Consider the following 16952-nt stretch of genomic DNA (forward strand, 5'->3'; position numbering starts at 1 on the left):
TGGTCTTGTTTTCTGCCTCCATCAGTCACGGCAGGGGTGTGTTAATGGACCGCTGGGATGCTTCTTGGCTCGTTGGAGCCATCCCGCCGTCTGTCTCGAGTATAAGCAGTCCCTCAGGGCGCTCGCCGCTGATGCTGCTTAGGGAAAAAAAAATGTATTTGGGAACAATCCTGCCAGCGTGCCATATGGTGGAGTTTAGGGTTTCCTCGTTTGGTGAGTCGGGGCACCTGTGTGAAAGCATTGTTGCTTTTAAATTTTCTCTCTTGCTGCGGTTTGTGCTTGTTGTGCCACGGGCTGGTTGCAAGAGGTGTCTGGGACGCAGGGTGCAGTACCCGGCAGCTCTGGGGGCTGGCACGCCACAGGCACCTCCAAACCTGGAGCGAGAAAGCAGGGAAGAAGCAGAGGAAATTCACCAGTGTTTCTGTACTTAGGAGGTAGCTCTCAGAGGCAGAAGGAAAGATAACGTTGGGACCACAAACCAGAAACCAAACACATGCGAAATGGGATTTGGCACTGTTTTGGGGCTGGCTGGTGAACGGAGCTTAGAGCTGCCACAGAGAGATGAGTGCTGTGGAGTGAGAAAGGCTGGAGGTCACAGTATTTGGTGGTATGGTGAAGGAGCATTCACCGGCACCACAAGATGTGCTATTAGGGCTGATTGAGATGCACCCAAAAACCCACACGTTGGTGCTGTCATTGGAAGCCCTCAGCGCTCTTGTGAGGAGATCTCCTTCCCCACCTCCCCTTGTCTCCAGTGATGCACCAAGTGCAGCCTGGTCTTTGCCCCAAGCTCACTTTGAAAGGCTTCCATACTAGCCCTGACCACCCCCATGGGCCCACAACTAACCTTCACTTGCCAACAAGCAAAAGATTTGCTTGCCAACAAGCAAAAACCATGGCCTTTGGTGTCAAAACAATGCAAAAAAGACCACAGCTCGATGATCAAACCCAGTCATCTCGCTGGGAGGTGGGCTGGCAGCTGGGATGAGCAGAGAGGCCCTCCTGTGTTCTTCCTGCACCTCAGTATGTGAGTAGGAGGGGGGTTGTTGCAAGGGGTGTCTGTGAGGGGCAAGGTTTGAGAAAGTTGCCTACTGTATGCATTGCTTCTCCCAGCCTCTGAGCCATCAGGCAACTCTAAAGCCAAATACTCCTCTGATGAGGGGCCTGGGTTTCCCCTGGTGTTGCTGATAACTATTTATGCAGAGTGGAGGAGCATCAGCAGGAGAGAGACCCAGCACACCAAGCGTTAGAGCTCTCCCTTCTCTTGAAGGCAGGTGCTTAAATGCCTTTAGGATTAGGTGGGGGGTTAGGATTTACTTTTTGGATGTAGGCATTTGAATCAGGGGTTAGTTATTTAAGCTTCCCTCTAGCAAGGTCTCAGCACATTTTTCAGATTCTCTTCTGTTAAATGCTGTAGATAAAATCAGAAAATGCTCCTGCAAAAAGCCTCCCTTAGACTGCCCCAACTCTTTTATTTGTCAGCAAGCTGCTGCCTCTCAAATAAGAGTAACATTTTGTTTTCTTTTTTTTTTTTTTTTTTTTTCAGGGAGTAGATGAAGCAAAGGAAGCAAATATTTCAGGTATTCCTTAAGTACTTCACACTTCACTTTTTCTCTCCTGAAGCATGCATCTTTGATTGCTTCCTTAATTAGTACTTCTTAAACCTCTCTCTGCTCACATTTATAAATAAATCAAAATATAAATGCAGAGTATTAATTTATCAGGCACTCAATCTGTGTTCCAGAGAGCAAATTTAACACCTGTACATGAAAGGACCGAGTGCCTCCCACAAGCTTCTGAGCCACTGACTTTGGTGGTGTCTGTGGAGCATCCATGAGCATCTCTCAGAGCCCTGCTTCAGTAACAATTATGCAAGGAAGCCTTGAGAAAAATGAATTGCTTGTGCAGTTGCATTTAATTTTCATTCTAGCAGGTCTCCCAGTTCACTTGGCAGCCTTTCTTCCTTTTTTCCTTTCTTTCTTCTTTTCTTCCTTTCTTAATTCATGCTTGCTTGCTTTTTTCATTCTTTCTTGGTCGTTTTGACTGAACAAAAGCAGTCCCACAAGGGCAGGCTAATGTATTCATAGTTTTGCTGCAACTTGGCTGATAGAATAAGCTGAAAAATTGCTGCCTCCCATTGTTTACGGAGAATCTTTGTTGTGCTTTGTACAGTTGAAATAAGTTCTGTCTAGTGACCTCTGCTCTCTTTCCCTACAGAACAGAGCATGTTACACTGAGCCTGGTCACACTGGAGATGGTGGAAAGGCTAAAGTTCAAGTTCACAGACCCCAGAGTAAGTTACTGAAGTGATTGCTTGTTTGAACGTTTGCTTGCTTGCTCTTGCCTTTCATTCTCCTTGATCTAAGCGTAGTATATTGTTAATGCCTATTCGAACATTGCATTAAGCTCTAATTAAGCCTGCCAATCAGAAATAAAGAGAAAGCAGGCTTCTAATATGCCTAGTGGTAAGTCACATTTTCCCCTTCAATTTTCTGACTACGAACATGCTACTGGTAATTGTGGGTTTGTTTTTTTTCTCTGTACAGCAGACAAGCGCTTAATGAACTTTTACCATAGTGTTTACCTCAAGGGTCAGCTTCAATTATAAAATTGTTTTGAACAAACATCACATGGAAGGTCCAGACTTTGCCAGGCTGTAGCTAAGGTCGTACTGGAACAACATAGAGAAGTCAAAGAAGTTGTTTTCAACTTTTCATGCAATGTCAGAAACTGTCTTTGAAATGTCTCAGAGGAGTAACGTGATCAGGTGGAGTTAATACGACAAAAATGCCTGGAAGGTCTTTTTGGAAATAGAAGAGAAGGTGCAACATGCAGAGTACCACATCCTGTTTCTGCTATTGGAGCAAAAGCTACGGATGGTTACAGCTAGAGTAAATTCTAATTTGTTAACCAGAAACCAATAATGGCAATATCAAATGATGTGGCTGTTGAGCTTCCACTGAGGTCTTGGGATTGAGTGTTACTACTATTTATAAGCAACCGTAATAAAGGGAGGTGGCTTGTACTCCACAGCAGATTTGTGAAATGAAGCATATTGATAGAATTGAGATTACAATGGTTTGTACGAGAAGCTTTTCATGATTGAAAGGTGACGGGATCAAACATTACATAAAATTCCCAAATATCAGTCAGTAATTGTCTTAATTTCAGGAGGACACCAGAAGTTAGGCGCCTCATTTTGATGCAAAAAACAGGATAGAATAATAGTATAGCAGGACTAGAGCTTCCAGCTAAGATAACCCAATAGATCTTTCCCTGATTGTTTATTAACCACGATGATGGTTTCTGTACTTCTCAGCTGTTGAGCGTTGTACTTTAGTGCTTGTAAAATTTGCATTGTGTAGAAATCATGTAGCAGGGGTAAGCTGATGCCAGACACCTGAAAGGATGGGGAAGAAAGTTGTGACTGGAGACATATGACTCCTCGATGTGCTGTCCTGCTTCATGGACTTTAATAAGAGATCTCGGGCTAATTAAGCTTTAATGCTGTGGGTAGGGAAGGCTGACAGCTCTGCTCTAGCCTGACCCATGTCTCAATGTGCTTTTGTGCCTGCCTGCTTTTTTTTTTCTTCCTTCCCCTGTTGTAATCCTTATGGAACATCTGCCTGAGCCAGAAACAAATGGCAGCTTGTTCTTGGGATGCAGCGTCCTTGCTGGTATGCTCGGGTCCTGAAATCCTTCAGCGCTTTGTTCCTATAGTGCTTTTTCCCCTCTAGCTCCACGAGACTTGATTAATCCAAACGCTGAATCCCGCAGGCACTGTAGTTATTTTTAGCATTAACATTCGCACTCTGCGAAGGGTGGATGAAGATTTATGATTTTGTCTAATATAAATCTCACAGCCTTTCCTTTCGTTGCTAAAAACTTGGATGGATTCCAACAAACACCCACCCTCCCACCCCCCAATGCCCGAAGTTGCCTTTTATTTCTCTAATTAAAAAGTTACTGGGGCAGCAATTCTGCCTGGTGACCATGGGTCAGAGCAGGTACCACATTTTGAAGTTGTGCACATTTAGAATTTCCACTCTCACTTTTGGCTGCTAAAACTTTATAAATCTTCATACTGGAAAGAACCTTTTGAGTGCTTTCCATTTTGAGAAGGGAATGGAGGTTGGAGGCCAGAGAGAGAAGAAAGGTGGCTTAAACAGAACCTTCCTGGTGGAAACTTGCTTTTTTTTCTACTTCACAAGAATTTTTTCAGTCTTCTCTTCCATTTCTTCCTGTAGCCAATATCTTTTTATGCTTGACTTTAGCTGGTACTGGGCTTGCTGTTCCAAGGGCACGGGGAAAGGCTTTTCAGTAAGAAATTTCAAGAATTTGACCAGACCATATTCTTCCCCAGTCTGTGAAGAAGGCGTGCAGTGAAAGAGAGAGGCTCAGTGCTGATGGCAGAGAAACAGCAAACTGCTGCGTGGTGGTGGCTCTGTGATCATTTGAACCAAATCCTTGTAGCTGCACACGTGATGCACTGCATGCCCCATGCAGTTCTCTGGCAGGTGGACCAAGGCACAAGCAGCAGCGGGTGACCTGTGCTGGAAGAGGCTGTCTGCTGCCTGCTCTGGAGCCTGCTGCTTCTGCCAGCAGTTCCAGAGACTCTCTGCTGGTGTTTTGCATGCTACCCTTCCTGGGCTCTGCACATCAAAGCACAACTGGGCAGTTACTGCCCATGGCAGTTCTTCCCACCCATTTTTCCAAGCCGGGCGTGCCTTACTCCATAGCTGTTTCCTGGCGCACCTAAGTCTGCTTTCCAGTTTACACCCCAAAACCCCACTTAAAATGAACTTGAAGTGTCAGTAAAGGCAGCTTTAATTACCATTTATTTTCCAGCACGTGCTTAGGCGTGCAAATGTGCCCAGCTGTGCCAGCTGGGACCTGCTGCTTTCACCTTGTGTCCTCCTCCTGCTTGCAGCCACTACTACAGAAGCTTGCAGCATTGCTTCCCAGACACCGTGAGGGCTGTACGCTGGGGCTGCGGGGCACAGAATGCTCCCTGCTGACAAAATCAGGTGCTGGAGAAAACTTGTCACTGTCTAAATTATTCTGCTTTTCTGGAAACTAGATTTCTCTCTTCCGTGCGTTTTGTGAAATCTGCATGATTATCAGCAGTTCCTTGCAGTCTGCCTTTGCAGCAGAGCTGCAGGCTTTGGGAAGCTGTTTTGTGGCTCGGGACGCAGCAGCAGTAGCAGCAGGAGAGCATCTCAGCTTTTCCTTCGCAGGAGCAGGGAGCAGGGTGGCTGTGCCAGCCGCCGGGAGGGTAACCAGCCAGGGTGTCTGTAGCTATACATTTCCCCATACAAACATGAAATCAATATGCTGCAGCAATTAACTAGACTTCATAAACTTCAGCTGGCAAGCTTTCTGGAGGCGATTCAAAAAGGCAGCAACAGTTCCTGGCTTGCCCGAGAGGGAAATCAGCTTGGGTTATTTCTTTTCTTTAACTGGTGAGGAGGACATAGGCCAGCTGAAAGGGGAGAACGCGTAATGACCTTGTATCAACCTCAATTTAAGGAAAAAAAAAGAGAAAAATAAAAATAAAATAAAATAAAGGACCTTCTCCGTATCTTCTTCTGTGCCTCTGTTACAAGTGTACAAGTGGAGAAAACAATTTTCAAAAATCTGAATAGAATTAAAAAAAAAAAAGAAAGCCTCTACTCCCTGCCATCACCACCACCTCTTTTTTGTAGGCTTTAGTAAGTAGGTTCTAGTAACTATTTGTTTGGCAAGTGGTGATTCATTTGCCCAAAGATCTGAATGAAGCAAATGCTGTTTTGACAAGCAGAGCCAAGCTGTCAGGCTCCGTTTCCCTGCAGGCAACTGTACCTCGTGCTCCTGGTGCCAGACGATATTTGACATTTAATTTAAGACCCTCGGTGGCTGCATATAAAAGTTTACTGTGATAACAGTGATAAAGCAGCCGAGTGTCATATTGTTATATTTGACAGTCTTTTCTTCCGCTCTCCTAGTTCATCCCCGTGCTTGGTTTGGGCTGAAGGATCGGACTTGAATTAGGAGAGGAGACTTAACCCTGAATTTTTATGAATTGCAGAGACCTGACTTGCAGATAATGAGCTAATCATGAATCTTACTCTGGCTCTGAGATCTCTCCCTGTCTTACCCCTAAGATGCCACGCAGAATTTATGCAGAGAGAAAGGAAGGGGTTAGGGATAATGTCAGCTGAAGAGAAGGACCTTCTGTTCATAATTCATTCAACTACTCATCTGCTCACAAAGTAGCACGTACTCTATTGATCAGTAATGCATTTCCCACAGGAAAAATGGCACTAATAGTATCGACAAGGCTGTGTTTGGATGAGGAGAGGGAACTGGATTTAAATGCATTTATTTTTTTTAAATCATCCTGGTCCGCTTCCATGCCGGGGGCATGCTGCGGCTGCGCAGGCTGAAGTAGGTCAGGCTGGCTGTGCCTGTGGCCGGATGGCTCCCACGAGGAGAGGTCAGGATGCTGGGGCAGCTTTTCAAAGCGCCTTCCGTCGCCGGTGACACGGCCGTGTGTCTGTCTGACTGGGCAGGAGCAGAGGTGATGGGCCTGGTGCAGCAGGTCGGTGGTTTTGTCCTCAGATGAAGAGCTGGTTCCTGGAACAGCAGGTACAGCACCACAGTGAACTACTTTTTTGTTTTCTTCCCCTGTTTGAAAAAAACGCGCTACTGCGATCGACACGAGTGCTCTGTCACTTGTGTTATCTGAGTGGGGAGTAAACGCCACGGTGAGCTGTGCTTTTCATGCGGTGATTAAAATATTAGCAGTGAGTCTGTGCTGAAGATCCTTCTTGCGCGGCTGCTGGTGGAAAGCAACTGGGAGGGAAATTCTTAAGGGAAGAAAAAATGTTTTACAGTCTCTGGGATCTAACGTGCTTCCCATGAAGAAGTTACAAATTCAGTCCTACAGCAGCAGCCAGAAAGGATATGGATGATGTTTGAAGTCTTTCGGTTTAAAGTGAGTGGGCATGGCACAGCACGGGGGGATGGATTTCCTCCGAGCAGAACAAACAGATTCCACATCAGTGCTTAAAAATAGTGCCTGCCTGCACGAAAGCCCCCAGCTCCTCGTGTCACTTCCAGCCACCCACTTCCTCCACAATTGTCTGGAGTGCAGTTGTTTCTCTCCGGCTTTTAGCAGCTGATGAGGAATCTGAGGTTAGAAGATAGCTGTTGCTCTCAGGGAGCACTGGGGCTGCCTCGGGGTGTACGTGTAGCTCCCCGGCAGCCTCTGCTCCAGTGTGCCCCTGTGCCTCCTCAGCAGGCTCCGAGGGGGTTGCAGCCATCCTGGGGCTGCTTCTAGAGCAGGAGGCAGAGACCTACCAAAAATGCAGATGGATAAAGGGAGCATCAAAGTCTGCCCTTCCCTCAGGGCAGGATCACTTGCATCTGCCGTTCCCAGCAGATGTTTGTCTGACCTGCTACAGAAAGCCGTCAGTGATGGAAATTCCACAACGGCCTTGTGAAGCCCATACAAACCTGTTGCTATCCTGAGCAGCAGAAAGCTCTTCCTGATGTCTGTCCTAAATATTCCTGGCTGTAACTTAAACCTGCTACTGCTGGCTCTTGAATACTGTTACCACTGCAACCTTCATTTTTATTGAATAACCACGGCAAGCACTTACTCCTTATTAACAAGTGGCTTGCTCAGTGTCCACACTTGCAGAGGCTCTTCATATGAGATGCTCTGACATGAATGACAGGTTAATTAAGTAAAATGGGGGAAGGATTGGAGGAACCTGGCCACAGTGATCTAGAATAATCAGCTGTGTTACCAGCATTAGTTAGAAAATATTTTAGGTCGTAGAAAGACTGGACGATAGTGTAATTCACTGAAACAGCAAAGCAGACAGAAGATGTTTGCCAGTTTTCAGTGTAATCACACAGACTGCTGTAAGATTTTCTTCTCCGCCTGAATGAGCCATAGAGGATAGTGGTCCAAGAAATGTGTGAAACTAGAGACCTAGCAAAGAGGTCTGGAAGGTTTTTTTGTTTGTTTTTTGTTGTTTGTTTTTTTTTTTTACCACTTGATACAGCCATGGGGAGCTATGACTCACAGAGAGATAGTGCTTCAACGCTTGTTTTAGAGCTCTGTGGCTCTGGTGTGACTGAACTACTAACAGCAGCATCTGCAGAGGGATGCATTTAGCACCCTATTCCCTTTTTAGTGACTAATATTTGCAATGAGGAAATAGGATATGTAGTTATTAAATTTTATTTATCTCTATTTTCCCTTCTGGAATTATCTTGAATTCCATTTAGTGGGGAAAGTAAGCAAGAAGTGAACAAATGATGGGGATATGTGGTGTAGTTTTTGTCTTCACTTGTAGCTAGACCTCGTTAGCGGGATATAATGTACAAATCTCTGTTACCATTCGCCTGCACTAGCAGGCAGAATGATGGAAGACCCAGTATTCTGGGCCTGTTCCCAGGTAGGATGGTCAATATGATACCCAAAACACTCACTAGCCTGCTCTCCTGCACTGGTAGAAGCTGAGTTTTCAGCTTTGTGAACTCTGACTGCCTTGTTATGCTTTAATCTCATCTGCTACTGTCTCTAGACTTTTCACCTTTTCTTTAATCTGAAACGGTCACCGGTCACCGTCTGTGCTCATAATCTGCTCATTCAGAAAATAAATCCCTTCTCATGCTTGTAAAAGTACCTTATCGCAATCATCAAAGGAAAGAGAAGTCACCAGAGCACTGCCTCTTTGAGAGCTGTGAGGTGGGGATGGGTTGTTTTGTTTTTCCACCCAATCTTTTCTGTTAGCCCTAAAGATAAGAAAAAATTTGTGTGGGGTCGTAGCTCTCAGGGAGCAGGCTGGCAGAGAGCAACTTGCTTTTCAGCAGGAGTTAGGATGGACTGTACGGGAATTTGGGGAACAAAGGTTAAGTGCCACAGAAGGATGTATGCACTGAGAGCAGGTCCAGGTGAGCAGGGGATGAGGAGGTGCTTATCGGGAAGGGACAAGAGCACACAAGTGTAACAGGGGCTGTGGGAACGATGCTGGAGGGTTTCTCACTACTGGCCCTTGTGCTTTGGTGGCATCTGTGGAGCAGAGCAGGAAGGAATGGCTAATCCCACACAAACCTCCATCCACACTGTTAAACTGCACGGGTCTGATGTGTGCATTTAAATGTTTCAGGTGCTGGTTGTAAGGTGACTGGGCAGCATCACACTGCAAGCCCACTGTGCAGAGATGCTCTTAGAGCATGCATTTCTGTAGCATTTCCTTACAGGGGTTTATTACTTCACAGAACAGAAACCAGGACCAGCTCCAGCATATTAAATAAATGGATATGCTCTAGCAAGATACAAAATGTTGGCCGAGCATCTACAGAAAATGAAGTATTCTTTAGCTGTGTTGAGAAAGGACTGTGATACATTAACCCTCTTTTATAGCACCAATCTACCCGGTACTCCAAGCAAGTGGCCATCAAAAGGTAAAGTACACATTGTGCTAACGAGATGCTACGCTGGTGTTAGGAGCCTTGTTTCTGAGGGTACTAAACTGCATTTTAAACAGATGATCCTCGATATTTGTGAAGGACCGTTCCTGAAATTGCTGAGAGTGGAGGATGTGTTTTTCTTTGGCTGCTTTTTACTCTCATGAGTGCCTGGAACAGCAGCTGAGAAGTTTGTTTGTCCTACAGTGTCAGCGTCTAAAACAGCTCGGGGGGTTATCCTGCCCTCTGTCAATGACTGCACGAGGTGCAAAGCAACAGAACAAAGTACTCGAGCCTGGAGGTCTGAACTCAGCGTCTTGTCATCCACAAACTTGATCTGACCTGGGGAAGTCACTCAGACTGTGCCTCCGTTCCCCTAGGCTGCTCAGCGTTTGTCATTTTACAGCACCACAGTTGGGGCAAAGGCCTCTGTGTTTGTCCTCTCCAGCCTTGCAGTTGCTTACGCAGCTGCTGTGTGCCTCTCTGCCTGTATTACATGATCTGCTGCTTTTAAGTGAGAGCTTTCCTTTCTAGGAAGTAGAGTGATTGCAGTCTTGTGGGGATGCAGCTTCAGGTTGGGTATAAACCTTCCTTTGCACAGCCAGACTTTAATATATTTTTAGAATCCAAATAAAAAAACTGTTAAAGCACCATTTAGAAAAGGCAAAACTGAAAAAAAAAAAAAAAAAACTTGATTGCTAAGTCAGGTATCCCTCTGCATTCCCTTTTGAGCAGCCAACAAGTTGTACTGCAAAAGAGACAGGGACAATTTGAGAGCAAAACAGAATTTGGTTTCATGATCACTTGCTGGTGTGTTTTCAGCAGGGCCAAGACCCCTGTCCCTGCGTTAATTCCCTCATTGACTCAGGGGATGAGACCTTTGGGAGAATTTGCCCAGGTACGTGGAGGTGGTAGCTCAAGGTGGCCATGCCGTTTGGTGGGGAAAGGAAGAAGTACCTCTAGGTGACGAGAGGCAGGGAAAGCACGGCCTCTTGCCTCTCTTTGCTGGAGAGGAGAAACTGTGCAAGGAGCCAGAAAGACAGCGGGGCTGCGTGGCACTGAGCAGCATACTGCTGGGGATTTCTCACTTTCCTGCCTGGGGATTCCCTTGGTGAGTGAGGCCAGGCACGGATCTGGTGGAGTAGGGCCCAGCAGTGTTTCCTCACCTGCTGCTGGCATCTCTCTGCCTTCCCAGTGTTGGAGCAGAGAGCTCAGCAGAGTGCTGGCAGCACAGATCTGGCTCTTTCCATTCCTATTTTTTTTTTTTACAGTTATTATTTGACAGGCTGCCATTGTTTTCTGAGGAACACAAACAAGGAAAGGAAGCTGCATTATTTTTCCGCTGTTTACAAAGCAATAAAGCTTGGATGGAGCTTCAGTGAGTAGGGAAAAGGTGCTTCACTAGCTTGAAGGCTTTTCTCCATGACATTGCAAAGATGGATCCTTTCCAGGGAGGTATCGGTGCCAGGCTTTTTCTAACAAAGAATGGGTTAACCTTTCAGTCTGGAAAGTCCCAGGTAGCCAGCAAAACGGAGAAGACTGCCTGCTTTTTCTCCATGAATGTTGTAGGTATGAGTATCCTCTAGTTTCCCCAAACACCGCGGAATTTAACTATGCAACAGTTGGAGAGTAATGTGGCAGCCAAAGCTGTTGAAAGTTGCAGCAGCCCAGCTGTAGCACTGGGTGTAGGTAGCTCTAACGTGTAAGGCACGGTGCTGGCATCTTGCTGCCGTTTTCCTGACTTCTCAGGAAACTGCTTTACAGCAGCCTTACTGCTTACAGAGCTTCCTGCAAAATAGGAATCATACTAAAGCCCAGATCAGAAATACATAGTTATTCTGCCAACCTCCCTGTGTGAAGCAAATTTCTAGGTATGTGCTGTGTGAGCATCTGAAGCTTCAAAAACAATTAGCTGATGAGCAGACACCAGTAAGTACTGCTGAGAAATACCACCAGCTGACTAGTCTTCACATTTTTATCACCCCTTCTAAATGAATGAAGAGAGAAACTAGGCTGAAAATAACATGAGGATTACAAATTATCTCAAGGCATGGCCCTTACAGTAATCAGGTTTTATTTTGGGAAGGGTATTTTTGGCATTGGGTTCCAGTCACCTAATTAAACTTCTCAAAACAACAACAAAAATGCATCGCCACAGCTTTGGAAAGCAGCCGGATAAATCTACTAAGAGCAAATGCAAAAATTCCTGTTCCAGGCTTGCAGGCTTCAAAACCTGGCTGTACAACGCTCCAGCGACTGCCGCTGCTGCGTGGGCTGGGACAGGGCAGGCCCTGGCTGGGAGAGGACGATCTCTTGCTCTTCTCTTTTTTTTTTTTACCGCCGTCCCCCTTCTTTTCGAAACAGTGACAGCTCAGATGAGCATCCGAGATGATGCTCCCGACTTGATTCTTATTATTAGATCTCTGCCTCCAGTTGCACCTTCACTTCAATCCTTACTCCGTGAGATGAGGTGCTGAGTGGCTGCCTTTGTACCCGGCAGGAAGGCTGGTTAATAGGATGAGCGCTTCTGTGGCCAATGTGCCAGTTCGGCTGTCTGCGTGCGCTGCTTCCTGCCCTTGCCTCTCGCAAGTTTTTGCTGGAGAACGCCCTGTGAGCAGTTTTCAAGGGAACTTTCCCTGCAGGCTCTCACTGTTATCTAACCCTGTTAATTAAAAGGAAAACTATAGCGTAGAAAGCTACCTGCTGGTACCAGCCTTGCACGTCAATCGGGGTTAACCTGCGCTGGTTCAAAGACTGATGCCTGCGGATGGCATCTAGCACAAGCTGTAAAGGGTGTATTTTTCCTCTCTCTGGTCTAATTGCAGTAAGACATTTTGGTAGTACATCTGTTCAGACCACCTCAGCTCTCTATCCTAAGCAGTTCTCAACTGATGATAGTGTTACCAAATTGTAAATATTTTGGCTGGAATTTTCTGCCTGGGATATCTCTCTCACCATGATATTATTTTCAGGTTACATTTACATTAAAACAAACAAGCGAGTGTGACCTGGCAGCCTCCTTCTCTGCAAGCTGCCGTGCCCCAGCTGCTTGGAATATGTTTTGGGGATTTGTTGGTGGAGCGGCCCTTGGGCTCACGTGTAAGCATTGCCCCAGCTGTAAGAATCACCAAGTGTTATTTGTATTTGCCATATCGTGTGTATGCAGAAGTGATTTCAAAGTTTTGTTGCTGAACTCCAAGGCCGCCTGTTTGCTGAAAGGCTAAACCTGTGCTTTCGCTTAGTCCTGACCAGCCTGCTGGGGAGCAGAGCAAGCAGCTGCAAATGTACTGCATGCACGATTTAGAGACAGGAGAAGGAGGCAGGTTAGGAGGATTCAAGCACTTAAGAGGATAGAGGACCTGTTTTCAAGAAATCGTGCTCTATCCTTCCCTCTGGAGAAGAGCCCGTCATTGCTATCAGCCAGGATCACACTCCGCTGCCCAGAGGTGGCAGCCTGACTCTCCCTTGCTCCTGTGGCATATTCCTAACTATAAGTCCAGGAAGATAACCCAGGTTTTCTGCTGGATCAGCTCCCTGTCCTGGCTCCCCATGAGGTGACAAGTATTCATGGCATTTCAAAGGATTCAGGAGAAGTGGGGGAACAGGGCAGCACTTCCCTGCAAGCAGATGTCCTGCAGAACCTGTTGCCAGCGAGTATGTCTAACAGGCTGCCTCGATCCTTCTCCAGTTGGTCAACACACAGGCCAACTGTTGTTTGTGCAAGTCTTTATATTTGCCCAAGAAAGGAGGTCTAAGAGCAGGTTGGTAGGCTAAGCACTGCTGATAGCCAACGAGGATAGCATTGTGAGGTCACATTATGGTACTTTTTTTTCCCTTAGTTCCTTTTGTAGTTCATTTTGATTTTAACTTATATACGAAACATGTATTAAAAAGATCACTATTGAGGCTTCATGCTCAAACACTTGAAAGAAAAATAGTTTTGACCATAATGGACTTGCTCTGAAGATGAAAGGGGTTATGGAGGGATGAGAGTTGCTGTGTCCTTTCTTGTTTGTTGCAGAGGCTTTTTCATAAAGAGTGAGTAGAGGGTGCAGGGAAAAAAAAAAGTCTAAAGGTATGGCTAGAGCAGTTATGTTGATCATTACAGTCAGTGATTTCCCTTTCCCCCAAATCTACTGGATGTCTCCTTCTGATTAGTCTTAATTGAAGCAATTCTATTATTTAAACATCATAGTCTTCTTTTTACATTTTCAAACCGTTCAGCTTTGGTAGTTTCACAGAAGCTCACACAAAGACTCTCCTTTTATGTGTGCCTCAGTTCTTTAAGTAAGAAGGGGACCCTGCTGGGAGGTGATGTCCTTTTGTCCAGAACACTGAGTCCTGATATTATCACTCCATTGTCCTTCTAAGAAGACCCTGAACAGAAGAGATTTTACCTTATATCCTGCTTGGCTCAAGTACATGTAGGTAAAGGAGGAAATTAGATAAAAAGTTCTATTTTGCCAAGTCTGATTCTGTTCTTTGTAAGTACAAGACAAATAAGATGGTCTCTGCCCTGAGTACTGAAGACCCCTCTGATGCAAGGTCACACTCCTTTTGTTTGTGATTTCTTTCCTGAGTTTAGGTAAGTTTGCAAAATGCACGTAGCACTATAAGATTGCTACACGATGCTTTTTGTGGGGTGACCCATGAAGATAACTCAAACTCCATCCAAAGAGAACGGTGGTGTGTGCTTTCCTAGTGGTGTTTTTGTGTGGAATACACTGTGCCATGACTGGTGGAGACAGCTGAGTGGTTTTGGATAAGAAGCTGGTGTTGGTTTTACAAATAAGCCTTCTGGGACTGGATTCTTAGGTTCTGAGATGACTTCTAAGAAAAATATGTCTGTTTAGTACTCCTGCATGCATGTAGAATTAGAGTGGTCGTGCTATTTTTCCCTGAAAATTGCTTACTTTTGACCAGTGAAAAAGAATTGGTACTGGCAAACCTAGTCCCACCACTTATGTCTGGATACAGCATCTCTGAGGTTCACCTAGTAAAGGACATCGGATGTGACATCTGATCTTTTGATAGAGAAGTCTGTGTTCAGTTCAGGGTAAGTCCTGGTGTCTCTGGAAGCTGTTGCTTTTCTCACAAAGCAGCATCTGAGGCTGCTCGTTTCTAGGACATGCTGCAATGCCTGTGGGAGGAAAAGTGGTCATGGTATATGGGCTCTGGACAGAAACTTCTCTTCAGGCAATGTGTTAAATGAAAAAAAGGTTCCTGAGTGCTCTTCATGTTTTGTGCTGAGCAATTGGAGAATCTGTTTGTAGGAGTCATTACATGAAATTCTTGGTTAGAAACAGTTTTTCGAATAAGAGACTTACTCAAAGCCATCTGGGGGGTTTTGCAAGGCAAGTGATTTACATCAAAACCTCAGCCATGGACAAAACAAAAATGCTTGCTTTGGCTAGCACTGTAACTTGTTAACAGGAAGATATTCTGGATCATGAGGATGTCTCCTTTCTGACTTCCCTTGGCCCAGGTGGTAACAGTGAAGGCCCACAGGATTTCTCTATTTCTGGGGCTCAGGCTGGGGCCTCAGTTGCCACTGACCTTTAGGGGCTGGTTCTGGCTGCCCATTACCAACTGCTAGTTATTTGTTTTTATCTCCCCTTGAACATGTGTTTTGCTATCCAGTGCTGTTAGTTCTGTTATCTCAAGGAAGTGTTTAGTTGCATAAATAATGTATGTTAAGGTGAGAATACAAAATACCTTTTATTGATGTGCCAGTGATATGTATATGGCCGTAGTACTGAGACCTCAAATTGAGAACAGTGCGGATTTCTTTGCTATGTACCTATCATTACATACAGGTAACTTTTAATTAATTGGAACACAAAGGACGTGCCGAAGTGGAAAAGCAGTTAGAGACTGTTGTATTTTGATGGATCCTGAGAGATGTCCTATTTGGGAGGTGTGAATTTATGCACTGCATTTCAGGCTCCTGCTCAGAAAGTGAATATTCATCAGGATTAGCAGATCCTTCTGTATGAGGTGTTGAAGTGGGCTGTCAGCGTAATGAACGTGTTGTGTTGTTCCTGGTGCTGAGGCTCGTTCCTCCATCTCCACTTGCTTCTTAAGAAGCGTTGGTTTATTGACGTGAACCCGTTATTACCTGCTGCGGCCTATATGGGCAGCCTGGGGCCGACAAGATGGACGGGCCGCTGTAGGCCTCGTGGGTGACTGCCAGGGCCACTTCCCTCTGTCAGTCCAGGGCAGAAGAGATGTCCTTTGAGTAAATAGAGCTGGAACAATTAGAGATGCTTTCAAACACATAAACATTGCCTGATTTGGGTTTGTGTGCCTGAGAGCCTCTGCATCTCCCAGCTCTACTGCTTGGCTAGTCTGAGATGCTCTGACCACAAACCTCGTGCTGGTGAGCATCTCGTGCCTACAGACCATAGGAACTTTGCTGGGGTTTGCTGGTTAGGATGCACAACCTGCCTCTGCTTGCTTGCATGATTTCTTCTAGGACAAGATGAATAAAGTGGATTTTTCACCAAATAATTTTTTCGTAGGCAAGGTAGGAAGCCTTGAACCCATGAAAGAAGGATACAGTTTTGGGAAAGTACAGCTACTGTAGCTGCTCGTAACTTCTTTTTACTAAGAATCTAACTTTTATATTACTGTTTGAAACCTTCCTGGTTAAAATCAAATTACATGAATGAAATTTATTTTTACTGCTTTTAGCCTCATTGTTTGCAATTGAGGTAAATTTGGAAGTGGACGCTACCTGGTAATTGAACTCGTCACTTTTGTTAAGCCTGGGTAGGTTTAGCTTATCCCACCTCCACTATCAAGTAGTACATTAATTCCTAGAGAGGATTTTGTTTTCTGGAATCTCTTCTTCACTGATACAGTGATCATCCAACTCCATTTGTGGTGGTGTTTGACAAGGAACAGAGAATCAGAAGTAAAATAGAGTTTAAAATTTTTACAGGTTCTGTCCAGATAACACGTGTTGGTGTTCCTCTAGGTCTGGTAGCAAATCCGCGCTGTATCCCATGAGCCATGTAGGCTGTGTTTCTAGAGGATAATCAGGATTCAATCAAGGAAAGTGGAAAACGAGTTTCAGGGTGAAACAGACTCCTTCAAGACACAGTCTGGTATGCACTCTGCTTAGAGGCTATGTCCAGGAGTATAGCAGAAGATCAGTTATCAGTTTCAGGTGTGCTTTGTCTGCATCCCAGCTGTCCTTTGAAGGGAACAGTGTAGACTTCATTAAAAAAAATAATAAAATAATAAACAAAATAATATAAATATAAATAATATATAAATAAATATAAATATAGAAAAATAAATATAAATAAAAATATAAAATAATAAAAAATAATAAAAAAATAAAATAAAATTATTGAGAGGCAAGGATATGCATTCTGCAGAAATTAGATAGAGCATGGCAGCTGGTCTGTTAGGAGGAACAGAGTTCTCCACTTTGATTTCAGCTAACACTTCAGTGATACAAGCAGCAGCCACTGCTTCCT

The 16952-nt window shown here is 45.0% G+C and overlaps 1 protein-coding gene across 1 annotated transcript in view; it reads left to right on the forward strand.

Annotated features, from left to right (window-relative positions):
* The first annotated feature begins 753 nt into the window (after positions 1 to 753).
* Positions 754 to 16952, forward strand: part of LDLRAD3 (low density lipoprotein receptor class A domain containing 3) — a 184432-nt gene continuing 168233 nt past the window's right edge. Inside the window, exons 1-3 of the mRNA XM_072039032.1 lie at positions 754 to 1027; positions 1547 to 1580; positions 2218 to 2293. The gene's annotated coding sequence lies outside the window, so the exon portion shown is untranslated. The remainder of the gene's footprint in view (positions 1028 to 1546; positions 1581 to 2217; positions 2294 to 16952) is intronic.

The sequence above is a fragment of the Anas platyrhynchos genome, chromosome 5 (assembly GCF_047663525.1).
Source record: "Anas platyrhynchos isolate ZD024472 breed Pekin duck chromosome 5, IASCAAS_PekinDuck_T2T, whole genome shotgun sequence".
Taxonomy (NCBI): Eukaryota; Metazoa; Chordata; class Aves; order Anseriformes; family Anatidae; genus Anas; species Anas platyrhynchos.